Below are 26,192 nucleotides of genomic sequence, written 5' to 3'. Positions count from 1 at the left end.
TTATTGGGCATGCGCAGTGCGGCCGAGGGTGTGTTTTGACACTTGAAGGGGAGTGTTTTTGTGCGCGGAGCTTGGAAAAAAATGCATTCGGGGTGGACCGGTGGGCGTGTCTGGCCCAGACCCCGCCCACTGACTCCAGCGCCGAAGGTGCAAGGCTTGGAAGGCTTCGGAGGCAAGGGGATTGCCAGGGTTTGAGTCGACGTTTTGCCTCATTTCATGCCGAAGGGGCGTGGCCAACCTAAAAGTGCATGAAATGAAACCAAATTGCTCGGATAAGAGTCCAAATGTCTTCCCAACACTCTTGGTATTCACTTGCCATGCATTTCAAGCCTGAAAATTGGACAATTTAATCTGACAATATGCTAATGACCTTCCTTAGCTCCGCCCACTGGGTAACATTCTCCTCTTTTCTTGCACTTTGAAGCTTAAATAAGTGATTGGGATGTGAAATGATGTACAATGTTGATCGATTTGTGTCTATATTGTCCATATCGACCTCCTTGTATACTTTTTCCATTTTTTGTTAATATTTGGTGAGATTCTAGTGTTGTGTTCATAGTCAGTTGGATTGAGTAGACAGATTTCATAGGCACTCCATTGATTGTGACTAAGTGAAGTGGTTACCTCCTTAGACCCTTGGCCCCCAAGACCCCCAATAGTACCTGATATGTTTCCAACATCTTAGATGCATCATCCCAATTGTGTATTATGCTCTATTTTGCTCTGTAGATGATTGTCATGAGTGGGTAGTAGAGCCCCCAAGTTACCTGAAGGTGACCCCCACCCCAAGCAGGGTACCTAATGATATGTCCTAGCTGGTCAAAATATTAGGTACACCCTCGACCCAGTTTATGTGGTCATACTGTATCATAGCAGAATTGCAGACCTCAAGTCGGCCCCCCAGCACCTCTAAGTGTATGTAATGAAGTGTCCAAAATGGCCAAAATATTAGGTACACCCTCAAGCTATAGTTTATTTGGTCATAGTCTCTCATGGTAGCTAGAAAAATGTCATTGTATAGCAGAATTCCCCCATTGACCCCCACATAATCTATTTTGGTCAGTAGACTCCCATTCCAGGGAAAGTGTGCGAACGGCCAAAATATTAGGGACCTCCGAAGTGTCTCATTGGCACAAAATGACTTTTTTTCTAAATGTTTTGTGTTTAAAACATGCGATCTTAGTCAAATTGCATTTGTGCTCACAAAAAATGTCTTTTTGTTTACATGAGCGGAGGCCCGGAAGATGGAGTTGCTTCCACATCCATCAACCTGCGCAACACAAGTGCTAACAAAGGTAGGAAATGCTCCATTAAATGTATATTTGTATTGAAAAAAATGTTTTTAATATTTATTTAGCATGCTGGTAATTTAATGGCTTGAAATAGAATCACATTTATTTGACCACCTGTGAAAAACAAAAACTTATTTTGTAGAGCTAAAAATAATAATCCATGTTGTATCATATAAATGTAATTGTAGGTCTTAAAGTTCAAGATGCTAATGCTATTTTCGCGCTCGCATCATCTTATGTAAAGTTACATATAAATATTGGCAAGCTAGTTATGTGTTCAAGATACTAATGTTATTTTTGCGCTCGTATCATCTTATGTAAGGTTACTTATAATTACCGGTAGGCTAATTATGTGACTGTCATGTCGTATAAATGTAATTCTAGGTCTTAGAGTTCAAGATGCTAATGCTATTTTCACGCATCATCGTATGTAAGGTTACTTATCAATATCGGTAGGCTAATTATGTAGCTGTAATGTCATATAAATGCTAGAATCGTCACTGACCGCTCTCGTTAAATGCGTTACAGTTCAAGATGCTAATGCTATTTTTGCGCTCGCATCATCTTTTGTAAAGTTACATGTAAATATTGGTAGGCTAATTATGTGTTCAAGATGCTAATGCTATTTTCGCGCACGCATCATCTTATTTAAGGTTACTTTTCATTATCAGTAGGCTAATTATGTATCTGTAATGTCGTATAAATGTAATTTCAGGTCGTACAGTTCAAGATGCTAATGCTATTTTTGCGCTTGCATCATTTTATGTAAAGTTACATGTAAATATTGGTAGGCTAATTATGTGTTCAAGATGCTAATGCTATTTTCGCGCACGCATCATCTTATGTAAGGTTACTTTTCATTATCAGTAGGCTAATTATGTATCTGTAATGTCATATGAATGCTAGAATCGTCACTGACTGCTCTCGTTGTCGTCTTCTTGACAGGATGGGGGACGTTTTGGACGTGCACGGCGCCGCCGGACGGGCCCGCGTTGCAGCCGATCGCTTTGGGACACTCGCGTGTCCTCACTGGGTATGTGACGTCTCACACTTGAGCTTCTGCAGTGACCGACAGTGGCATCTGATGCTGTCAGAATGTCAAAAAAGACATTTTTTGCTAACAATATATTGTTGAAATTTAATCAGTCTTTGTCTTTTTTTTTGCTAAATGCATCCTTACTAAGTTTAAAATAGTTTTTTTCCTTAAAAATGTGTCTTTTGGGGGCATAAAACAGCCACCAAAAAGCGCTCTCAGAACGGTCAGGAAAAGTGGCCTCAGAAAAACAGAAAATCTGCCCGGCAACGAGTCGTGTCACGGCTCTGCCATCCAATCAGGGGCCTTAGAAATTGGACTTAGCCACCTCCCCTCAATGCAAATTTGGATTTAGCCCCGCCCTGGTCCCGCCCACCCCGGGCAGCCAATCACAGCACGGCATTTGGTCGACCACGCCCCTTTTGGTCTTAAAAACAGCTTTTTGGGGACTTAAACCCCACCCCCTTCTACAAAGCCAGCCCCTTCAACTTAAGCCCTGCCCAGCAACGATATGGCCCACCCACTCCCAGAGAACCAATCAGGTGGCAGCATACACATCTACTTCCTTATTCTACACCAATCAGCGAATTTACACCCATACACAGAGAACCAATCAGGTGGCAGCATACACCATCTACTTCCTTATTCTACACCAATCAGCAAATTTACACCCATACACAGAGAACCAATCAGGTGGCAACATACAGCATCTACTTCCTTATTATACACCAATCAGCAAATTTACACCCATTTTTCCACCAATCAAATTGCTCTTGGCTAGTCATTTGCATAGCCCCACCTATTCTTAAAAAGTTTTATAAAAATTTAAAATAATTATAAAACAAAAATTATAATAAATAAATTAATATAGAACAAAGGAAGTTTTTTGTGTTCATATTTATTTTTATTTGTTTCAGAGCAAAAGTCCAGATGTGAAGTCCAAAGTGAGAGGTCTTTAAGTTCGTCTTCCAACCAGTAGGAGTCGCACCGGAGCAGAGTGTGGAGACTTAAAGACAAAAAAAGTAAGTTAAAAGTGTATACAATTAAGTGTGCAAACGGCGTAAAGACTTACCTTAGCATGATGCGACATGTCACTAAGAATTGAGCAGGAGGGCATCATTTGGGCTGCAACTGTGAAAGAATAACATTGAATTTAAAACAATTGTCACGAGTACAAGTTTACAAGGAGTCAAAAGTGATTGTCCTTTGTATTTTATTGGCAGAATGCAACAATGAAGATAATTAACTCGTTGTCTCACAGGTGCAGCAGTTGGGGCGGGGCAAGGCGGATCTCCAAAATGGCGTCTTCACTTGAATGAGTCTGCACAGAAGAAAGTGGGTGAGCATTTCATTCGGTCGTGTTTACCGTCTTAATGGTGCACATTCACTCACCTTTGCAGTGCAATCAAGCCAGGAGAATTCTGCTTCAGTCACCTTGAGCTGCAGCGCCCTCCGGTGGACACGAGGAAACTAGTCAGCAAAAGAAAGTGCAAGGTAAATCATTGTTCAGAAGCGTCGCGCAAAAAGACGTCAAAGTTGGACAATGTTTACGTCCGCCATTTTGTGTTGCAGTGTGCACCAACCTAGTGGACGTCGTCGTGGATGAAATCCGACTGCAAGAACCAAAGACAGAAGTCAAAATTGGACATGGTAAGTCATAACTTAAACTTTGTTACTCTACTTTCGCCTTCTGGAATAGAATAATAGACTTTTAGATTTGCACGTGGAACAATTGTTTGCTCGTTTCACCTGTGCTCACCTGCAGGGTTGGACATCTTCGAAGTGGCCTGCAAAAGAAAAGGAGAAAGAGTCAAAAAGTGTGGTTAACAGCCATTTTTGGTGCCAAGTGGATCAGCTGGCAGAATACTTACCGATGCAGCCTGTGGGAAGAAAGTAGACCATTAAGTATTTTCGAGGTTGATTTGAAGTATTTAAAGTACTTACTTACTTCTTTTTCCACATGTGAGCTGTTAAACCAACAGAAATGTAAATTAGTCTCAAATAAACAGTGAACAGACTTGGGAATACTTACTTTGGCTTTCCAGCGTGGAGCGACGCAAAGCTTCCATTCAATGATAGAGGACGACTGCGCAATTACTTCCTCTTTAAATAGTTTTTCGGAAGTGACGTAATCGCGCACAAAAAAAGTTTAAAAAATAATTTAGTCACGTCCTTCAAACAGAAAAGTGATCGGCCGGGGATCGTACCCGGACTTCTCTAACCGCAGTCACTTACTCTATTCATTAGACCAATGAGCTGATGTCAATGATCTATCTCAGAATGTATATCTCGCATTTTAAGTCACTCACAAGCGGAAGACTGTTAAAAAATAGGTTAAATATGACTTCTAATTTTTCACCGGCAAAGCATTGGTGGTCGAATGGTTAAAGACACTGAATGCAAATACATTGAGACCGTGTTCGATTCTCACTCTTGCCAACTCTTTACCACTCTGGCATTTATGTTCGTAAATGCAGCTGCGAGTGAGAATCGAACCCGGGTCGCCTGCATCGCAGGCAACGTCTTATGCCAATCGCCACCTTGGCTGGATTTCCGCCGAAATTTCACACATAGAAAAGTGATAAATAATAGCAGCCAAGGACATTGCTATTCAGGCACACTCGTGGGACAATATGCGAGGAGGTATATTGTACTAGAAAACAATATCACAAGGAGTTATAGTTGGAAAAGCAATTGCAGTGTAATGTTTAAAACTGCCACAAGATGACAGCAAAACACCATATGTCTGTTCAGGCACACTCAGGACAATATGTGAGAGGAGGAATATTGTACTAGAAAGCAGTATATAGGGAGTTGGTTGGAAAAGCCATTGCAAAGTGCCATGCCTTAAAACCACCACAAGAGGAGAGCAAGTTAAAATAGTGTCTATTCAGGCACACTCAGGACACTATGTAAGAGGAGTCCAGGTATTCTACATTAATACGTAGTTGGTTGGAAAAGCCATTGCAAAGTGCAATGCCTTAAAACAGCCACAAGAGGGAATGAAGTTTAACATGTCTTGTCGAGAATAAAATAGCATGTCTTCATACTCGCCTATAGAGTCACAACACAAAATCAAGGAACTAAGAATTTTTGTGGTTTGTTACTTTATTGGAGAGGCCTCAAGATGAATATTGCACAAAATTTGTATGAGGAAGTTGGGGGTGACGCTGGGGAACACATTGAAAATAAAGTTCGACCAAATACACAAGCGTCTTGTCTGCTTTTGTCATGAAATAAACACAAAATAATGTTGGTGGTCATAGGATGGCAAGTGGAAGTCAGCCGTCTGCCTGCAGGAACAAGTCCAGTTTGCACCAAGAGAGGAACAAGCATTAAAGCTGCACCTGGCTGCGAATAAATGGATAAAAAACAATGAAATGAGAACGTGTTCGATCGACCGAACAGTTGACGCATTAACAATGACGACAACATGAAGCGGATGAGTCCATTCACATCATTTGTCCATGATTTTGACACGCTTAATAGTAGCACATTCGTCTCTTGTTTCTATTGACCGAATAGTACGCTTAAAAAGACTACATTTATCTAAAATTATGCGCAGGAGACGAATTATTTTGATCGGCTGCTGTTTACCACGACTTCCGCATTCGAGGATCTTCTTCTTTCAATAAAAGACGCTTTGCAAACAACCTTTGGGCCTACAGTGCCCTCGTGTGGACTGGATGTGTAATGACGGCCCTGTTTCTCATAAACGACTGTGTATACGACCATTGTCTTTTCCTCCAATATAAGAAGGCACATTTCGTCCATTTATGGCAGTATATTATATTGGAGGAAAATTCCTCTTGCTATACATGGACGTTTAGAGGAGGAAAATAGATTAATTATTATTTATCAGTTTTCTATGTGCGAAATTTCGGCGGAAATCCAGCCAAGGTGGCGATTGGCATAAGACATTGCCTGCGATGCAGGCGACCCGGGTTCGATTCTCACTCGCAGCTGCATTTACGAATATAAATGCTAGAGTGGTAAAGAGTTGGTAAGAGTGAGAATCGAACCCGAGCCCAATTCATTCTTAATCAGCGTCTTTAACCATTGGACCACCAACGCTTTGCCATTGAAAATTGGAAGTCATATTTAACCTGTTTTTTGACAATCTGCCGAATGTGAGTGACTGAAAATCGGAGATATACATTCTGAGATGAAACGTTGTCATCAGCTCATTGGTCTAATGAATAGAGTAAGTGACTACGGTGTGGAAGGTCCGGGTACGATCCCTGGCCGGTCACGTTTCTGTTTGAAGGACGCGTCTAAATTATTTTTTAAACTTATTTTTTTGTGCGCAATTACGTCACTTCCGAAAAACTATTTAAAGAGGAAGTAATTGCGCAGTCGTCCTCTTTCATTGAAAGGAAGCTTTGCGTCGCTCCACGCTGGAAAGCCAAAGTAAGTATTCTCAAGTCTGTTCACTTTTTATTTGAGACTAATTTACATTTCTGTTGTTTTAACAGCTCACATGTGGAAAAAGTAATTAAGTATTTTAAATACTTCAAATCAACCTCGAAAATACTTAATGGTCTACTTTCTTCCCACAGGTTGCAATCGGTAAGTATTTTGCCAGATGATCCACTTGGCACAAAAAATGGCTGTTAACCATACTTTTTGACTCTTTCTCCTTTTCTTTTGCAGGCCACTTCGAAGATGTCCGACCCTGCAGGTGAGCACAGGTGAAACGAGCAAACAATTGATCCACGTCTAACTGTCCATTATTCTATTCCAGAAGGCGAAAGTAGAGTAACAAAGATTAAGTTAAGATGACTTACCATGTCTAATTTTGACTCCTGTCTTTGATTCTTGCAGTTGGATTTCATCCACGACCACGTCCACTAGGTTGGTGCACACTGCAACACAAAATGGCGGACGTGAACATTGTCCAACTTTGACTTCTTTTTACGTGACGCTTCTAAACTGATTTACCTTCCACTTTCTTTTGCTGACTAGTTTCCTCGTGTCCACCGGAGGTCGCTGCAGCTCAAGGTGACTGAAGCAGAATACTTCGGGCTTGATTATACTACTGAATGTAGGTGAGTGAATGTGCACCATTAAGACGTTAAACACTACTGAATGAAATGCTCACCCACTTTCTTCTGTGCAGACTCATTCCAGTGAAGACGCCATTTTGGAGACCCGCCTTGACCCCCCCGCCCCAACTGCTGCACCTGTGAGACAACGAGTTGATTATCTTAATTGTTACATTCTGCCAATAAAATACAAAGCACAATCAGTTTTGACTCCTTGTGGACTTATACTCTTGACAATTGTTTTAAATGCAATGTTATTCTTTCACAGTTGCAGTCCAAATGATGCCCTCCTGCTCAATTCAACAACAAGTGACACATCGCATCATGCTAAGGTAAGTCTTATCACCATTTGCACACTTATTTGAATGCACTTATCTTACATTTTTTTGTCTTAAGGTCTCCATACTCTGCTCCGGTGCGTGTCCTACTGGTTGGAAGAAAAACTTCAAGACTTCTTATTTTGGACTTAACATCTGGACTTTGGCTCTGAAACAAATAAAAATAAAGTTGTACACAAACAATTTCTTAATTCTATATTTTATTTATTAAAATATGTTTTATTTTACAATTATTTTTAAATGTTATACATATTTTTAAGGATGGGTGGGGCAATTGTAGTGACTGGCCAATAAATATTTGATTGGTGGACAATTGGGTGTAAGTTTGCTGATAGGTGTAGAATAAGGAAATGGATGGTGTATACTGCAACCTGATTGGTGCTCTGCGAATGGGTGTAAACTCCTGATTGCAATCTTAATAACTGTTCTGTTTAAATCAAATCTACTTTTCAGCATGCTAGCATTTTCGAGCTATGAGAAGAAGAAAGTTCATCTGTTAGGAGGTAACTATTAAACATGTTCACAAATTAACCAAACAAGTGCAATAATTGTCTCCTTTGTGTCCACAGGCACTCATTTTAAGGTAAGTGGGCAACATGACTTAAATGATCCACTTCGACACAAAATGGCAGAAATCCTATTAACATTTGATTTAAAAAGGCTCAACTCTACTTACCATGTTGCTGACTGTTTTCCCTTTTCTGTTGCAGACCTCCACCAAAATGGCCGACTAATCAGGTTTCTTGCTGCCTGTACGTACTCCGATCCAGCAGAAGACAGTGCAACACAACCGGCGGAAGGACAACTCATTCAATCCGTTGCGAAAGAAACACTTGTGAAAAGTTAGTAACCGCCATTCTGTGAATAAACCTAATAATGCTCACCTACTTCCCGTAGAAACGCCATCAGGAAGATGAGTCCTCCACCTGTGATTCACTTTTTTATGCATGCTAATAAAATTGATTGAAATGACAGGGTTGTGAGATATTATCATTAATTAAATTGGGTTAAATTAATTCGTTAATGTAATCCAGTGTACAATCATTAAGTCCCATATTTACGCGTCTTAATTTCTTAAATCAAAACGGCTGTCCAATTATACCAAAATAAACGCCCAAAACTAATCACTCATCATAGGCAACAAACAAAACATATAAATCCTCGCCGTTGATGGGAATATGCTTTCAAATTTAATGCCTATTCCTTGCACTGTCACTAATTAGAATGATAAAAAATATATCTATTGTCTATCTTGTTTCAATATTTATCTTGTCTTAAAAACGAAGATACGGGGGAGAAACATAATGCTGTTGGCCAGGAAAAAGCCTGTCAAAGTTGCCTGGAAGACAGGTTAACTCACGCAAATGTATTGGAAGCCTGTAAGTAACTATATATGTACACGTTAAGCAATAAGGTTTTCATTAAAGTGGGACAATTTCGTAAAAGAAGGAGGTGATTGGAAGGAAAGTCATTTCACGTGGCTAAATTATTAGAAAAGCAATAAACCGTTCGAATTATTTGGAAGCGAAATCGGGGAAACAAAGTACAAGCAGGATTTGTTTACGTCTGCTTTTGTCGCTCAATTTATACGTAATATATCGTTTGCGCAGGCGCGTTATCGTGGGCATTCCCGAAATGTCGTCAGACGGAAATCCAGGTTGACACTGGCGACCCGGAAGTGGAACTGGGACCGAAACAAGAAGCGAGAGGCGAATTTGTTTGTCGTGCTTTCTTTTGTTTTTAAACTGTTTTGGGCGTTTTATCGCATGATCTAAAGGGGGGATTTTACAGTAAAAACAACTAAGTGACGTTTGATGGTTACATGAACAGAAGTCCGCAAGAAAAGAGTTTTTTTGAGGGTTTTTGGCAGTTTTTTTTGCACTCGGTGCAGGCTGCACAACGAAAGTCACGAACAAGGTAAGAAATGCTGCAATTTTCTACTACAAGCGTCTTTTGATGTATTTTTCTACTTGTAAAACGTGCACTTTATTCTGTTCAGCTTGATCTTCATATCCCAGATCAGATCAAAACATTTAACCAACCTCCACAATTTAATGAACCATTTCCCCAATTTATAATTTATTTGATTATTTGCCACAAAGTGGAAAATAACTATTCTAGATATATATCAAATGATACTGAAAATCTGCAAATGCAGACTGGTTTATTTTTAAATATTTCACAATGACAGATTGGCTCAAATATTAATTTTCCATGAAAGGCATAACCCAATAATGGCTAAACAGTATGTAAAATCATATTTGTGATGTGTAAATGAATCCAAATGAATAATTTTTCATAGTTTTTAAAGATTGCTCCTGAGGAAAAGCTTGACAGAAAATAATGCATGGGTTAATGTTGACATTTGATGAAATAGGCTGCTTTTATTTAACGATAAAATTATTTTGCGGGCGGGGTTTATTTAAAATTATTGGGCATGCGCAGTGCGGCCGAGGGTGTGTTTTGACACTTGAAGGGGAGTGTTTTTGTACGCGGAGCTTGGAAAAAAATGCATTCGGGGTGGACCGGTGGGCGTGTTTGGCCCAGACTCCGCCCACTGACTCCAGCGCTGAAGGTGCAAGGCTTCGAAGGCTTGGAAGGCAAGGGGATTGCTAGGGTTTGAGTCGACGTTTTGACTCATTTCATGCCGAAGGGGCGTGGCCAACTTAAAAGTGCATGAAATGAAGCCAAATTGCTCGGATAAGAGTCCAAATGTCTTCCCAACATTCTTGGTAGTCACTTACCATGCATTTCAAGCCTGAAAATTGGACAATTTTATCTGACAATATGCTTATGAGCTTCCTTAGCCCCGCCCACTGGGTAACATTCTCCTCTTTTCTTGCCCTTTGAAGCTTAAATAAGTGATTGGGATGTGAAATGATGTGCCATGTTGATCGATTTGTGTCCATATTGCCCATATCGACCCCCATGTATACTTTTTCCAATTGTTGTTAATATTTTGTGAGATTCTAGTGTTGTGTTCATAGTCAGTTGGCTTGAGTAGACAGATTTCATAGATTGTGACTAAGTGGAGTGGTTACCTCCTTAGACCCTTGGCCCCCAACACCCCCAATAGTACCTGATACGTGTCCAAAATGTTAGATGCATCATACCAATTGTGTATTATGCTCTATTTTGGTCTGTAGATGATTGTCATGAGTGGGTAGCAGAGCCCCCAAGTGACCTGAAGGTGACCCCCACCCCAAGTAGGGTACCTAATGATATATCCTAGCTGGTCAAAATATTAGGTACACCCTCGACCCAGTTTATGTGGTCATACTGTATCATAGCAGAATTGCAGACCTCAAGTCGGCCCCCCACCACCTCTAAGTGTATCTAATGAAGTGTCCAAAATGGCCAAAATATTAGGTACACCGTCAAGCTATAGTTTATTTGGTCATAGTCTCTCATAGTAGCTAGAAAAATGACATTGTGTAGCAGAATCCCCCCATTGACCCCCACATATTCTATTTCTGGTCAGTAGAAAAGGCAAAGTGTGCAAACAGCCGATTTTATAGGGGCCTCAGAGGCGTCTCATCGGCAAAAAAAGCCTTTTTTCTAAATGTTTTGTGTTTAAAACATGCAATCTGAGTCAAATTGCATTAGTGCTCACAAAAAAATGTATTTTTGTTTACATGAGCAGAGGTCCGGAAGATGGAGTTGCTTCCACGTCCATCAACCTGCGCTAACAAAGGTAGGAAATGCTCCATTAAATGTATATTTGAATTGAAAAAATGTTTTTAATATTTATTTAGCATGCTGGTAATTTAATGGCTTGAAATAGAATCACATTTATTTGACCACCTGTGAAAAACAAAAACTTCTTTTGTAGAGCTAAAAATAATAATCCATGTTGTATCATATAAATGTAATTGTAGTTCTTAAAGTTCAAGATACTAATGCTATTTTCGCGCTCGCATTATCTTATGTAAAGTTACATATAAATATTGGCAAGCTAGTTATGTGTTCAAGATACTAATGTTATTTTTGCGCTCTTATCATCTTATGTAAGGTTACTTATAATTACCGCTAGGCTAATTATGTGACTGTAATGTCGTATAAATGTAATTCTAGGTCTTACAGTTCAAGATGCTAATGCTATTTTCACGCATCATTGGATTGGATAATCATCGTATGTAAGGTTACTTATCATTATCGGTAGGCTAATTATGTAGCTGTAATGTCATATAAATGCTAGAATCGTCACTGACCGCTCTCGTTAAATGCGTTACAGTTCAAGATGCTAATGCTATTTTTGCGCTCGCATCATCTTATGTAAAGTTACATGTAAATATTGGTAGGCCAATTATGTGTTCAAGATGCTAATGCTATTTTCGTGCACGCATCATCTTATTTAAGGTTACTTTTCATTATCAGTAGGCTAATTATGTATCTGTAATGTCGTATAAATGTAATTTCAGGTCGTACAGTTCAAGATGCTAATGCTATTTTTGCGCTTGCATCATTTTATGTAAAGTTACATGTAAATATTGGTAGGCTAATTATGTGTTCAAGATGCTAATTCTATTTTTGCGCTTGCATCATCTTATGTAAGGTTACATATAAATATCGGTATGCTGATGATGTGACTGTAATGTCATATGAGTGCTAGAATCGTCACTGACTGCTCTCGTTGTCGTCTTCTTGACAGGATGGGGGACGTTTTGGACGTGCACGGCGCCGCCGGACGGGCCCGCGTTGCAGCCGATCGCTTTGGGACACTCGCGTGTCCTCACTGGGTATGTGACGTCTCACACTTGAGCTTCTGCAGTGACCGACAGTGGCATCTGATGCTGTCAGAATGTCAAAAAAGCCATTTTTTGCTAACAATATATTGTTGAAATTTAATCAGTCTTTGTCTCTTTTTTGCTAAATGCATCCTTACTAAGTTTAAAATAGGTTTTTTCCTTAAAAATGTGTCTTTTGGGGGCATAAAACGGCCACCAAAAAGCGCTCTCAGAACGGTCAGGAAAAGTGGCCTCAGAAAAGCAGAAAATCTGCCCGGCAACGAGACGTGTCACGGCTTTGCCATCCAATCAGAGGCCTTAGAAATTGGACATAGGCACCTCCCATCCATGCAAATTTGGACTTAGCTCCGCCCTGGCCCCGCCCACCCGCAACAGCCAATCACAGCACGGCATTTGGTCGACCACGCCCCTTTTGGTCTTAAAAACAGCTTTTTGGGGACTTAAACCCCACCCCCTTCTACAAAGCCAGCCCCCTCAACTTAAGCCCTGCCCAGCAACGATATGGCCCACCCACTCCCAGAGAACCAATCAGGTGGCAGCATACACCATCTACTTCCTTATTCTACACCAATCAGTGAATATACACCCATACACAGAGAACCAATCAGGTTGCAGCATACACCATCTACTTCCTTATTCTACACCAATCAGCAAATTTACACCAATTTTTCCACCAATCAAATTGCTCTTGGCTAGTCATTTGCATAGCCCCACCTATTCTTAAAAAGTTTTATAAAAAAATAAAATCTAGAATAAAAATTATAATGAATAAAATATAGGACAAAGAAAGTGTTGTGTACAAATTTATTTTTATTTGTTTCAGAGCAAAAGTCCAGATGTGAAGTTCAAAGTGAGAGGTCTTCAAGTTCTTCTTCCAACCAGTAGGAGTCGCACCGGCGCAGAGTGTGGAGACCTAAAGACAAAAAAAAAGTAAGTTAAGAGTGCATTCAAATAAGTGCAAACGGCGATAAGACTTACCTTAGCATGATGCGATGTCACTTGTTCTTGAATTGAGCAGGAGGGCAACATTTGGACTGCAACTGTGGAAGAATAACATTGCATTTAAAACAATTGTCACAAGTTTAAGTCCACAAGGAGTCAAAACTGATTGTTCTTTGTATTTTATTGGCAGAATGCAACAATTAAGATAATCAACTCGTTGTCTCACAGGTGCAGCAGTTGGGGCGGATCAAGGCGGGTCTCCAAAATGGCGTTTTCACTGGAATGAGTCTGCACAGAAGAAAGTGGGTGAGCATTTCATTCAGTCGTGTTTACCGTCTTAAATGATGCACATTCACTCACCTTTGCAGTGTATTCTAGCCCGAAGAATTCTGCTTCAGTCACCTTGAGCTGTAGCGCCCTCCGGTGGACACGATGAAACTAGTCAGTAAAAGAAAGTGCAAGGTAAAATCTTAGTTCAGAAGCGTCGCGCAAAAAGACGTCAAAGTTGGACAATGTTTACGTCCGCCATTTTGTGTTGCAGTGTGCACCAACCTATAGTGGACGTCGTCGTGGATGAAATCCAACTGGAAGAATCAAAGACAGAAGTCAAAATTGGACATGGTAAGTCATCTTAACTTAAACTTTGTTACTCTACTTTCGCCTTCTGGAATAGAATAATAGTTAGATTTGCACGTGGAACAATTGTTTGCTCGTTTCACCTGTGCTCACCTGCAGGGTCGGACATCTTGGAAATGGCCTGCAAAAGAAAAGGAGAAAGAGTCAAAAAGTGTGGTTAACAGCCATTTTTGGTGCCAAGTGGATCAGCTGGCAGAATACTTTCCGATGCAGCCTGTGGGAAGAAAGTAGACCATTAAGTATTTTCGAGGTTGATTTGAAGTATTTAAAGTACTTACTTACTTCTTTTTCCACATGTGAGCTGTTAAAACAACGGAAATGTAAATTAGTCTCAAATAAAAAGTGAACAGACTTGGGAATACTTACTTTGGCTTTCCAGCGTGGAGCGACGCAAAGCTTCCATTCAATGATAGAGGACGACTGCGCAATTACTTCCTCTTTAAATAGTTTTTCGGAAGTGACGTAATTGCGCACAAAAAAATAATTTAGTCGGGTCCTTCAAACAGAAAAGTGATCGGCCGGGGATCGTACCCGGACCTTCCAAACCGCGGTCACTTACTCTATTCATTAGACCAATGAGCTGATGTTGAAGATGAATCTCAGAATGTATATCTCCGATTTTCAGTCACTCACATGCGGAAGACTGTTAAAAATAGGTTAAATATGACTTCTAATTTTTCACCGGCAAAGCATTGGTGGTCGAATGGTTAAAGACACTGAATGCAAATACATTGGGATCGTGTTCGATTCTCACTCTTGCCAACTCTTTACCACTCTGGCATTTATGTTCGTAAATGCAGCTACGAGTGAGAATCGAACCCGGGTCGCCTGCATCGCAGGCAACGTCTTATGCCAATCGCCACCTTGGCTGGATTTCCGCCGAAATTTCACACATAGAAAAGTGATAAATAATAGCAGCCAAGGACATTGCTATTCAGGCACACTCGTGGGACAATATGTGAGGAGGTATATTGTACTAGAAAACAATATAACAAGGAGTTATAGTTGGAAAAGCAATTGCAGTGTAATGTTTAAAACTGCCACAAGATGACAGCAAAACACCATATGTCTGTTCAGGCACACTCAGGACAATATGTGAGAGGAGGAATATTGTACTAGAAAGCAGTATATAGGGAGTTGGTTGGAAAAGCCATTGCAAAGTGCCATGCCTTAAAACCACCACAAGAGGAGAGCAAGTTAAAATAGTGTCTATTCAGGCACACTCAGGACAATATGTAAGAGGAGTCCAGGTATTCTACATTAATACGTAGTTGGTTGGAAAAGCCATTGCAAAGTGCAATGCCTTAAAACAGCCACAAGAGAACATCAAGTTTAACATGTCTTGTCGAGAATAAAATAGCATGTCTTCATACTCGCCTACAGAGTCACAACACAAAATCAAGGAACTAAGAATTTTTGTGGTCTATTACTTTATTGGCAAGGTCTCAAGATGAATATTGCACATAATTTGTATGAGGAAGTTGGGGGTGACGCTGGGGAACACATTGAAAATAAAGTTCGACCAAATACACAAGCGTTTTGTCTGCTTTTGTCATGAAATAAACACGACCACAATAATGTTGGTGGTCATAGGATGGCAAGTGGGAGTCAGCCGTCTGCCTGCAGGAACAAGTCCAGTATGCACCAAGGGAGGCACAAGCATTAAAGCTGCACCTGGCTGCGAATAAATGGATAAAAAACAATGAAATGAGAACGTGTTCGATCGACCGAACAGTTGACGCATTAACAATGACGATAATATGAAGCGGATATGTCCACTCACATCATTTTGACACGCTTAACAGTCGCACATTCGTCTCTTGTTTCTATTGACCGAATAGTACGCTTAAAATGACTACATTTATCTAAAATTATGCGCAGGAGACGAATTGTTTTGATCGGCTGCTGTTTACCACGACTTCCGCATTCGAGGATCTTCTTCTTTCAATAAAAGGCGCTTTGCAAACAACCGTTGGGTTTACAGTGCCCTCGTGTGGACTGGATGTGTAATGACGGCCCTGTTTCTCATAAACGACCATGAATATTTTTTTCTCCTGCGTTAACCTCAACCCTTTTAAAACTCGAATGTTTAATTTTGTCTATTACATTTGGATGTTTTGGTCCCAGTCAATCATTGACAATAATAATTAACGACAGACGTGCGTTTTGAAAGTGCGTTGCAGTGACGTCATAAAAAGAGATCAGGAAGGTGAAAGGTAAAATTAATTCATTTTCCTCCTCTAAACGTCCATATATAGCAAGAGGAATTTTTCTCCAATATAATATACTGCCATAAATGGACGAAAATCGCCTTCTTATATTGGAGGAAAACACAACGGTCTTATTCATAGTCGTTTATGAGAAACAGGGCCGTCATCCAGTCCACACGAGGGCACTGTAGTCCCAACGGTTGTTTGCAAAGCGCCTTTTATTGAAAGAAGAAGATCCTCGAATGCGGAAGTTGTGGTAAACAGCAGCCGATCAGAACAATTCGTCTCCTGCGCATAATTTTAGATAAATGTAGTCTTTTTAAGAGTACTATTCGGTCAATAGAACAAAGAGACGAATGTGCTACTGTTAAGCGTGTCAAAATCATGGACAAATGGTGTGAATGGACTCATCCGCTTCATGTTATCGTCATTGTTAATGCGTCAACTGTTCGGTCGATCGAACACGTTCTCATTTCATTGTTTTTTATCCATTTATTCGCAGCCAGGTGCAGCTTTAATGCTTGTTCCTCTCTTGGTGCAAACTGGACTTGTTCCTGCAGGCAGACGGGTGACTTCCACTTGCCATCCTATGACCACCAACATTATTTTGTGTTTATTTCATGACAAAAGCAGACAAGACGCTTGTGTATTTGGTCGAACTTTATTTTCAATGTGTTCCCCAGCGTCACCCCCAACTTCCTCTTACAAATTATGTGCAATATTCATCTTGAGGCCTCTCCAATAAAGTAACAAACCACAAAAATTCTTAGTTCCTTGATTTTGTGTTGTGACTCTATAGGCGAGTATGAAGACATGCTATTTTATTCTCTACAAGACATGTTAAACTTGATGTTCTCTTGTGGCTGTTTTAAGGCATTGCACTTTGCAATGGCTTTTCCAACCAACTACGTATTAATGTAGAATACCTGGACTCCTCTTACATATTGTCCTGAGTGTGCCTGAATAGACACTATTTTAACTTGCTCTCCTCTTGTGGTGGTTTTAAGGCATGGCACTTTGCAATGGCTTTTCCAACCAACTCCGTATACTGTTTTCTAGTATAATATTCCTCCGCTCACATATTGTCCTGAGTGTGCCTGAACAGACATATGGTGTTTTGCTGTCATCTTGTGGCAGTTTTAAACATTACACTGCAATTGCTTTTCCAACTATAACTCCTTGTTATACTGTTTTCTAGGACAATATACCTCATCTCACAATTTGGCCCACGAGTGTGCCTTGCTTCCTGCAATGTCCTTGGCTGCTATTATTTATCGGTTTTCTATGTGTGAAATTTCGGCGGAAATCCAGCCAAGGTGGCGACTGGCATAAGACATTGCCTGCGATGCAGGCGACCCGGGTTCGATTCTCACTCGCAGCTGCATTTACGAACATAAATGCCAGAGTGGTAAAGAATTGGCAAGAGTGAGAATCGAACACGATCTCAATGTATTTGCATTCAGTGTCTTTAACCATTCGACCACCAATGCTTTACCGGTGAAAAATTAGAAGTCATATTTAACCTATTTTTTAACAGTCTTCCGCATGTGAGTGACTGAAAATCGGAGATATACATTCTGAGATTCATCCTCAACATCAGCTTATAGTCTAATGGATAGAGAAAGTGCCTGCGGTGCGGGCGGTCCGGGTACGATCCCTGGCCAGTCACTTTTCTGATTGAAGGACGCGTCTAAATTATTTTTTAAACTTTTTTTTTTTGCGCAATTACGTCACTTCCGAAAAACTATTTAAAGAGGAAGTAATTGCGCATTCGTCCTCTTTCATTTATTGGAAGCTTCGCGTCGCTCCACGCTGGAAAGCCAAAGTAAGTATTCCCAAGTCTTTTTATTTGAGACTAATTTACATTTCTGTTGTTTTAACAGCTCACATGTGGAAAAAGAAGTAAGTAAGTACTTTAAATACTTCAAAATCAACCTCGAAAATACTTAATGGTCTACTTTCTTCCCACAGGCTGCATCGGTAAGTGTTCTGCCAGCTGATCCACTTGGCACCAAAAATGGCTGTTAACCACACTTTTTGACTCTTTCTCCTTTTCTTTTGCAGGCCATTTCCAAGATGTCCGACCCTGCAGGTGAGCACAGGTGAAACGAGCAAACAATTGTTCCACGTGCAAATCTAACTATTATTCTATTCCAGAAGGCGAAAGTAGAGTAACAAAGTTTAAGTTAAGATGACTTACCATGTCCAATTTTGACTCCTGTCTTTGATTCTTGCAGTTGGATATCATCCACGACGACGTCCACTAGGTTGGTGCACACTGCAACACAAAATGGCGGACGTAAACATTGTCCAACTTTGACGTCTTTTTGCGCGACGCTTCTGAACTATGATTTTACCTTGCACTTTGTTTTACTGACTAGTTTCCTCGTGTCCACCGGAGGGCGCTGCAGTTCAAGGTGACTGAAGCAGAATTCTTCGGGCTTGATTGTACTGCAAAGGTGAGTGAATGTGCATCATTAAGACGGTAAACAGGACTGAATGAAATGCTCACCCACTTTCTTCTGTGCAGACTCATTCAAGTGAAGACGCCATTTTGGAGATCCGCCTTGACCCGCCCCAACTGCTGCACCTGTGAGACAACGAGTTGATTATCTTCATTGTTGCATTCTGCCAATAAAATACAAAGGACAATCAGTTTTGACTCCTTGTAAACTTATACTCGTGACAATTGTTTTAAATTCAATGTTACTTTTCACAGTTGCAGTCCAAATGATGCCCTCCTGCTCAACTCATTAAGTGATATGTCGCATCATGCAATGGTAAGTCTTAACGCCGTTTGCACACTTATTTGAATGCACTTAACTTACTTTTTTTGTCTTTAAGTCTCCACACTCTGCTCCGGTGCGACTCCTACTGGTTGGAAGAAGAACTTAAAGACCTCTCACTTTGGACTTTACATCTGGACTTTTGCTCTGAAACAAATAAAAATAAATACGTACACAAAAAACTTTCTTTGTTCTATATTATTTTATTTATTATTTTTATTTTATAATTATTTTAAATTTTTATAAAACTTTTTAAGAATAGGTGGGGCTATGCAAATGACCAGCCAAGAGCAATTTGATTGGTGGAAAAATGGGAATAAATTTGCTGATTGGTGTAGAATAAGGAAGTAGATGGTGTATGCTGCAACCTGATTGGTTCTGTGTATGGGTGTAAATTCGCTGATTGGTGTAGAATAAGGAAGTAGATGGTGTATGCTGCCACCTGATTGGTTCTCCGGGAGTGGGTGGGCCATATCGTTGCTGGGCAGGGCTTAAGTTGAGGGGGCTGGCTTTGTAGAAGGGGGCGGGGTTTAAGTCCCCAAAAAGCTGTTTTTAAGACCAAAAGGGGCGTGGTCGACCAAATGCCGTGCTGTGATTGGCTGTCCGGGGAGGGCGGGACCAGGGCGGGGCTAAATCCAAATTTGCATTGAGGGGAGGTGGCTAAGTCCAATTTGTAAGGCCCCTGATTGGATGGCAGAGCCGTGACACGTTTCGTTGCCGGGCAGATTTTCTGCTTTTCTGAGGCCACTTTTCCTGACCGTTCTGAGAGCGCTTTTTGGTGGCCGTTTTATGCCCCCAAAAGACACATTTTGAAGGAAAAACACCCATTTTAAACTTAGTAAGGATGCATTTAGCAAAAAAAAAGACAAAGACTGATTAAATTTCAACAATATATTGTTAGCAAAAAATGGCTTTTTCGACATTCTGACAGCATCAGATGCCACTGTCGGTCACTGCAGAAGCTCAAGTGTGAGACGTCACATACCCAGTGAGGACACGCGAGTGTCCCAAAGCGATCGGCTGCAACGCGGGCCCGTCCGGCGGCGCCGTGCACGTCCAAAACGTCCCCCATCCTGTCAAGAAGACGACAACGAGAGCAGTCAGTGACGATTCTAGCATTCATACGACATTACAGTCACATCACCAGCCTACCGATATTTATATGTAACCTTACAGAAGATGATGCGAGCGCAAAAATACCATTAGCATCTTGAACTGTAAGACCTGGAATTACATTTATACGACATTGCAGATACATAATTAGCCTACTGATAATGAAAAGTAACCTTACATAAGATGATGCGAGCGCGAAAATAGCATTAGCGTCTTGAACACATAATTAGCCTACCAATATTTACATGTAACTTTACATAAAATGATGCAAGCGCAAAAATAGCATTAGCATCTTGAACTGTACGACCTGAAATTACATTTATACGACATTACAGATACATAATTAGCCTACTGATAATGAAAAGTAACCTTACATAAGATGATGCGAGCGCGAAAATAGCATTAGCATCTTGAACACATAATTAGCGTACCAATATTTACATGTAACTTTACATAAAATGATGCAAGTGCAAAAATAGCATTAGCATCTTGAACTGTACGACCTGAAAATACATTTATACGACATTACAGATACATAATTAGCCTACTGATAATGAAAAGTAACCTTAAATAAGATGATGCGTGCGCGAAAATAGCATTAGCATCTTGAACACATAATTAGCCTACCAATATTTACATGTAACTTTACATAAGATGATGCGAGCGCAAAAATAGCATTAGCATCTTGAACTGTAACGCATTTAACGAGAGGGGTCAGTGACGATTCTAGCATTTATATGACATAATTAGCCTACCGATATTTATATGTAACCTTACATACGATGATGCGTGAAAATAGCATTAGCATCTTGAACTGTAAGACCTAGAATTACATTTATACGACATTACAGTCACATAATTAGCCTACCGGTAATTATTAGTAACCTTACATAAAATGATGCGAGCGCAAAAATAACATTAGTATCTTGAACACATAACTAGCTTGCCAATATTTATATGTAACTTTACATAAGATGATGCAAGCGCGAAAATAGCATTAGCATCTTGAACTTTAAGACCTACAATTACATTTATATAATACAACATGGATAATTATTTTTAGCTTTACAAAAGAAGTTCTTGTTTTTCACAGGTGGTCAAATAAATGTGATTCTAATTCAAGCTATTAAATTACCAGCATGCTAAATAAATCTTAAAAACATTTTTTTCAATACAAATATACATTTAATGGAGCATTTCCTACCTTTGTTAGCACTTGTGTTGCGCAGGTTGATGGACGTGGAAGCAACTCCATCTTCCGGGCCTCCGCTCATGTAAACAAAAAGACATTTTTTGTGAGCACAAATGCAATTTGACTAAGATCGCATGTTTTAAACACAAAACATTTAGAAAAAAAGTCATTTTGTGCCAATGAGACACTTCGGAGGTCCCTAATATTTTGGCCGTTCGCACACTTTCCTTGGAATGGGAGTCTACTGACCAAAAATAGATTATGTGGGGGGATTAATGGGGGGATTCTGCTACACAATGACATTTTTCTAGCTACTATGAGAGACTATGACCAAATAAACTATAGCTTGAGGGTGTACCTAATATTTTGGCCATTTTGGACACTTCATTAGGCACACTTAGAGGTGCTGGGGGCCGACTTGAGGTCTGCAATTCTGCTATGATACAGTATGACCACATAAACTGGGTCGAGGGTGTACCTAATATTTTGACCAGCTAGGACATATCATTAGGTACCCTGCTTGGGGTGGGGGTCACCTTCAGGTAACTTGGGGGCTCTGCTACCCACTCATGACAATCATCTACAGACCAAAATAGAGCATAATACACAATTGGGATGATGCATCTAAGATGTTGGAAACATATCAGGTACTATTGGGGGTCTTGGGGGCCAAGGGTCTAAGGAGGTAACCACTTCACTTAGTCACAATCAATGGAGTGCCTATGAAATCTGTCTACTCAATCCAACTGACTATGAACACAACACTCGAATCTCACCAAATATTAACAAAAAATGGAAAAAGTATACAAGGAGGTCGATATGGACAATATAGACACAAATCGATCAACATTGTACATCATTTCACATACCAATCACTTATTTAAGCTTCAAAGTGCAAGAAAAGAGGAGAATGTTACCCAGTGGGCGGAGCTAAGGAAGGTCATTAGCATATTGTCAGATTAAATTGTCCAATTTTCAGGCTTGAAATGCATGGCAAGTGAATACCAAGAGTGTTGGGAAGACATTTGGACTCTTATCCGAGCAATTTGGCTTCATTTCATGCACTTTTAGGTTGGCCACGCCCCTTCGGCATGAAATGAGGCAAAACGTCGACTCAAACCCTGGCAATCCCCTTGCCTTCCAAGCCTTCCAAGCCTTGCACCTTCGGCGCTGGAGTCAGTGGGCGGAGTCTGGGCCAAACACGCCCACCGGTCCACCCCGAATGCATTTTTTTCCAAGCTCCGCGCACAAAAACACTCCCCTTCAAGTGTCAAAACACACCCTCGGCCGCACTGCGCATGCCCATAAATTTAAATAAACCCCGCCCGCAAAATAATTTTATCGTTAAATAAAAGCAGCCTATTTCATCAAATGTCAACATTGAGCCGTGCTTTCTTTTCTGTTAGCTTTTCCTCAGGAGCAATCTTTAAAAACTATGAAAAATTATTCATTTGGATTCATTTACATATCACAATTAGGATTTTCCATACTGTTTAGCCATTATTGGGTTATGCCTTTCATGGAAAATTAATATTTGAGCCAATCTGTCATTGTGAAATATTTAAAAATAAACCAGTCTGCATTTGCAGATTTCATGAGTATCATTTGATATATATCTAGAATAGTTATTTTCCACTTTGGGGCAGATAATCAAATAAATTATAAATTGGGGAAATGGTTCATTAAATTGTGGAGGTTGGCTAAATGTTTTGATCTGATCTGGGATATGAAGATCAAGCTGAACAGAATAAAGTGCACGTTTAACAAGTAGAAATATACATCAAAAGACACTTGTAATAGAAAATTGCAGCATTTCTTACCTTGTTCGTGACTTTCGTTGTGCAGCCTGCACCGAGTGCAAAAAAATAGCCAAAAAAACTCGAATAAAACTCTTTTCTTGCGGACTTCTGTTCATGTAACCATCAAACGTCACGTAGTTGTTTTTACTGTAAAATCCCCCATTTAGATCATGCGATAAAACGCCAAAAAACAGTTTAAAAACAAAAGAAAGCACGACAAACAAATTCGTCTCTCGCTTCTTGTTCCGCTCCCAGTTCCACTTCCGGGTCGCCGGTGCCAGTGTCAACCTGGATTTCCCTCTGACGTCATTTCGGGAATGCCCACGATACGCGCCGCCGCAAACGACATATTACGTATAAATAGAGCGACAAAAGCAGACGAAAACAAATCCTGCTTGTACTTTGTTTCCCCGATTTCGCTTCCAAATAATTCGAACGGTTGAGCCACGTAAAATGACTTTCCTTCCAATCACTCTTCTTTTACGAAAGATTCCCACTTTAATGAAAACCTTATTGCTTAACATATATAGTTATATTAACAGCCTTCTACATTTGCGCGAGTTAATCTGCTTTCTGGGCAACAGCATTATCATTCTCCCTTCATCTTCGTTTTTAAGACAATATAATTATTGAAACAAGATTTTGGACATTAGATATTTAATTATTATTCATATCAGTGATAGTGCAAGAAATAGGCAGGAAACGAACACATTTCCCCTTCGAGGATTTAAATGCATGACATCAGTAAGGTTTTTGTTTGTTGCCGTATTGGTATTGAGCGTTTATTTTGGTATAATTGGACAGCCGTTTAAATTTAAGAAATTAAGAAGCGTAAAAATGGGCTTTCATGTGTACTGGATTACATTACAAACGAATTGATTTAACACAATTTAGTGGATACTAATTCCTCACGACACTGACATTTCACTCAATTTTATTAGCATGCATAAAAACGTGTATCACAGGTGGAGAACTCGGCTGAAAACTTCTGGACTTCCTGATGGCATTTCTACGGGAAGTAGGAGAGCCAAAAACATCATAGGGGACCCTTACCACCCTGGTCACAATCTGTTCCAGCTGCTGCCCTCTGGCAGACGCTATAGGTCCCACAAAACACGGACAAATAGGCTTAAGGACAGTTTTTTCCCCCACATCTATCAGAAATCTAAACTTGCGGTAACATAACACACATTGCCTTTTGCGGTAATATGAAAAGATGTTTGGTAGGTGATCTGCCTCCTACTAGCTGACTGAAGTAAGGTAAGTGAAAGATAGTGAGTAAAGTGAGAGGTAAGCGACCTGTATCCACAACAGCAGAATGCCAAATTACAAGTCCGTAACTTGCTTTTATTTTGGTTTTTTGCCGAGTAAATGCAGCTTATGGAGAAGCACCACCAATTTCGTCACGCGCAGTTTCTGGGTGTGATGACAAGTAGGCTTTTTTGTGTTGTTGATAATGACGACAGGGCCTATGTCCGATTATTGTCATTATATTTTATTCTCAGAAAATGGCAGATACCGGCCTTTTACAAGTGATTCTTTCACAACGGATTAAATTAGTTGTCCTTCCGCCAGTTGTGTTGCACTGCCACCTGCTGGATAGGAGTACGTACAGCCAGCAAGAAACCTGATGAGTCGGCCATTTTGGGTGAGATCTGCAACAGAAAAGGGGAAAACAGTCAGCAACATGGTAAGTAGAGTTGAGCCTTTTTAAATTAAATGTTAATAGGATGTCTGCCATTTTGTGTCAAAGCAGATCATTTAAGTCATGTTGCCCACTTGCCTTAAATTGAGTGCCTGTGGACACAAAGGAGACAATTATTGCACTTGTTTGGTTAATTTGTGTACATTCTTAATAGTTACCTCCTAACAGACGATGAACTTTGTTCTTCTCATAGCTCGAAAATGCAGCATGCTGAAAAGTAGATTTGATTTAAACAAAATAACAATTAAGATTGCAATCAGGAGTCTTTAAATAATTGTGAATATTCACCGTGTCCTTACAGTGTGTGGGGAGCGACAGGCAGGCTTGAATAAAGAAATGCCTAGCGTTTAAATAGGGTTTAGGCGATGATGTCACAATTGTCTAATTTTTTTTTAAAGCTTTATTTCTTTAAATAAAAATAATGAGCACCAAAATTATATAGAACAAAGCGATCTTCATGTGAAAAAAAAGAAAAATTAAAGAATAGCAAAGTCAAAAAGACACGAGCATAAGATTCGAACTGGGATCATTTGCACTAAAGTCACGCACTTTACACTGGTGTCAAAATTTGACATGGTAAGTCATCTTAACTTAATCTTTGTTACTCTACTTTCGCCTTCTGGAATAGAATAATAGACAGTTAGATTTGCACGTGGAACAATTGTTTGCTCGTTTCACCTGTGCTCACCTGCAGGGTCGGACATCTTGGAAATGGCCTGCAAAAGAAAAGGAGAAAGAGTCAAAAAGTATGGTTACCAGCCATTTTTTGTGCCAAGTGGCATCATCTGGCAGAATGCTTACCGATTGCAACCTGTGGGAAGAAAGTAGACCATTAAGTATTTTCGAGGTTGATTTGAAGTATTTAAAGTACTTCTTTTTCCACATGTGAGCTGTTAAAACAACAGAAATGTAAATTAGTCTCAAATAAAAAGTGAACAGACTTGGGAATACTTACTTTGGCTTTCCAGCGTGGAGCGACGCGAAGCTTCCAATAAATGAAAGAGGACGACTGCGCAATTTCTTCCTCTTTAAATAGTTTTTCGGAAGTGACGTAATTGCGCACGAAAAAAGTTTAAAAAATAATTTAGACGCGTCCTTCAAACAGAAAAGTGACCGGCCACGGATCGTACCCGGACCTTCCAAACCGCAGTCACTTACTCTATTCATTAGACCAATGAGCTGACGTCAACCTTTTATCTCAGAATTTATATCTCGGATTTTCAGTCACTCACATTCGGCAGATTGTCAAAAAACAGGTTAAATATGACTTCCAATTTTTATTGGCAAAGCGTTGGTGGTCCAATGGTTAAAGACGCTGATTGAGACTGAAATGGGCTCGTGTTCGATTCTCAC

At 40.1% G+C, this 26,192-nt stretch overlaps 5 long non-coding RNA genes across 21 annotated transcripts in view; 3 read left to right on the top strand and 2 right to left on the bottom strand.

The window, feature by feature from the left end:
• Positions 1 to 14,384, top strand: part of LOC144066340 (uncharacterized) — a 35,590-nt gene extending 21,206 nt beyond the window's left edge. For 3 of the 8 annotated variants that reach the window (XR_013297507.1, XR_013297506.1, XR_013297505.1), the window contains 6 exons: positions 2,238 to 2,325; positions 3,243 to 3,347; positions 3,587 to 3,664; positions 3,726 to 3,819; positions 3,898 to 3,975; positions 4,091 to 4,343. This is a non-coding gene — a long non-coding RNA (uncharacterized LOC144066340). Of the gene's footprint in view, positions 1 to 1,230; positions 1,296 to 2,237; positions 2,326 to 3,242; positions 3,348 to 3,586; positions 3,665 to 3,725; positions 3,820 to 3,897; positions 3,976 to 4,090; positions 4,344 to 14,133 lie in introns of those variants that run through there. The other 5 variants (XR_013297495.1, XR_013297497.1, XR_013297500.1 and 2 more) reach the window with 3 other exon arrangements.
• LOC144066342 (uncharacterized) overlaps positions 1 to 19,212 on the top strand; it is a 33,132-nt gene extending 13,920 nt beyond the window's left edge. For 2 of the 3 annotated variants that reach the window (XR_013297512.1, XR_013297511.1), the window contains 6 exons: positions 18,309 to 18,336; positions 18,482 to 18,511; positions 18,626 to 18,703; positions 18,775 to 18,836; positions 18,964 to 19,024; positions 19,089 to 19,212. This is a non-coding gene — a long non-coding RNA (uncharacterized LOC144066342). Of the gene's footprint in view, positions 1 to 7,444; positions 7,518 to 18,308; positions 18,337 to 18,481; positions 18,512 to 18,625; positions 18,704 to 18,774; positions 18,837 to 18,963; positions 19,025 to 19,088 lie in introns of those variants that run through there. The other variant, XR_013297513.1, reaches the window with a different exon arrangement.
• LOC144066339 (uncharacterized) overlaps positions 1 to 23,387 on the bottom strand; it is a 46,979-nt gene extending 23,592 nt beyond the window's left edge. For 2 of the 8 annotated variants that reach the window (XR_013297490.1, XR_013297486.1), the window contains exons 1-5: positions 23,156 to 23,387; positions 21,348 to 21,412; positions 20,016 to 20,103; positions 19,073 to 19,177; positions 18,761 to 18,834 (exon numbers count right to left, since the gene is read on the bottom strand). This is a non-coding gene — a long non-coding RNA (uncharacterized LOC144066339). Of the gene's footprint in view, positions 1 to 18,188; positions 18,331 to 18,444; positions 18,523 to 18,601; positions 18,696 to 18,756; positions 18,873 to 19,072; positions 19,178 to 20,015; positions 20,104 to 21,347; positions 21,694 to 21,813 lie in introns of those variants that run through there. The other 6 variants (XR_013297491.1, XR_013297489.1, XR_013297492.1 and 3 more) reach the window with 6 other exon arrangements.
• A 138-nt stretch (positions 23,388 to 23,525) lies between these two features.
• On the top strand, positions 23,526 to 25,779 carry LOC144065794 (uncharacterized). The gene is made up of 3 exons (XR_013297292.1): positions 23,526 to 24,566; positions 24,640 to 24,824; positions 25,534 to 25,779. It is a non-coding gene; the product is annotated as an uncharacterized LOC144065794 (long non-coding RNA).
• Positions 24,609 to 26,119, bottom strand: LOC144065793 (uncharacterized). The gene is made up of 6 exons (XR_013297291.1): positions 25,795 to 26,119; positions 25,641 to 25,729; positions 25,528 to 25,555; positions 24,998 to 25,049; positions 24,918 to 24,931; positions 24,609 to 24,789 (listed from the first exon to the last, which is right to left on the bottom strand). It is a non-coding gene; the product is annotated as an uncharacterized LOC144065793 (long non-coding RNA).
• Between the last annotated feature and the right edge of the window lie 73 nt (positions 26,120 to 26,192).

The sequence above is a fragment of the Stigmatopora argus genome, chromosome 20 (genome assembly GCF_051989625.1).
Source record: "Stigmatopora argus isolate UIUO_Sarg chromosome 20, RoL_Sarg_1.0, whole genome shotgun sequence".
In the NCBI taxonomy this organism is placed as follows: domain Eukaryota; kingdom Metazoa; phylum Chordata; class Actinopteri; order Syngnathiformes; family Syngnathidae; genus Stigmatopora; species Stigmatopora argus.
The sequence above is the reverse complement of the archived record's forward strand: the minus strand, read 5'-3'. Positions and strand labels throughout refer to the sequence as shown.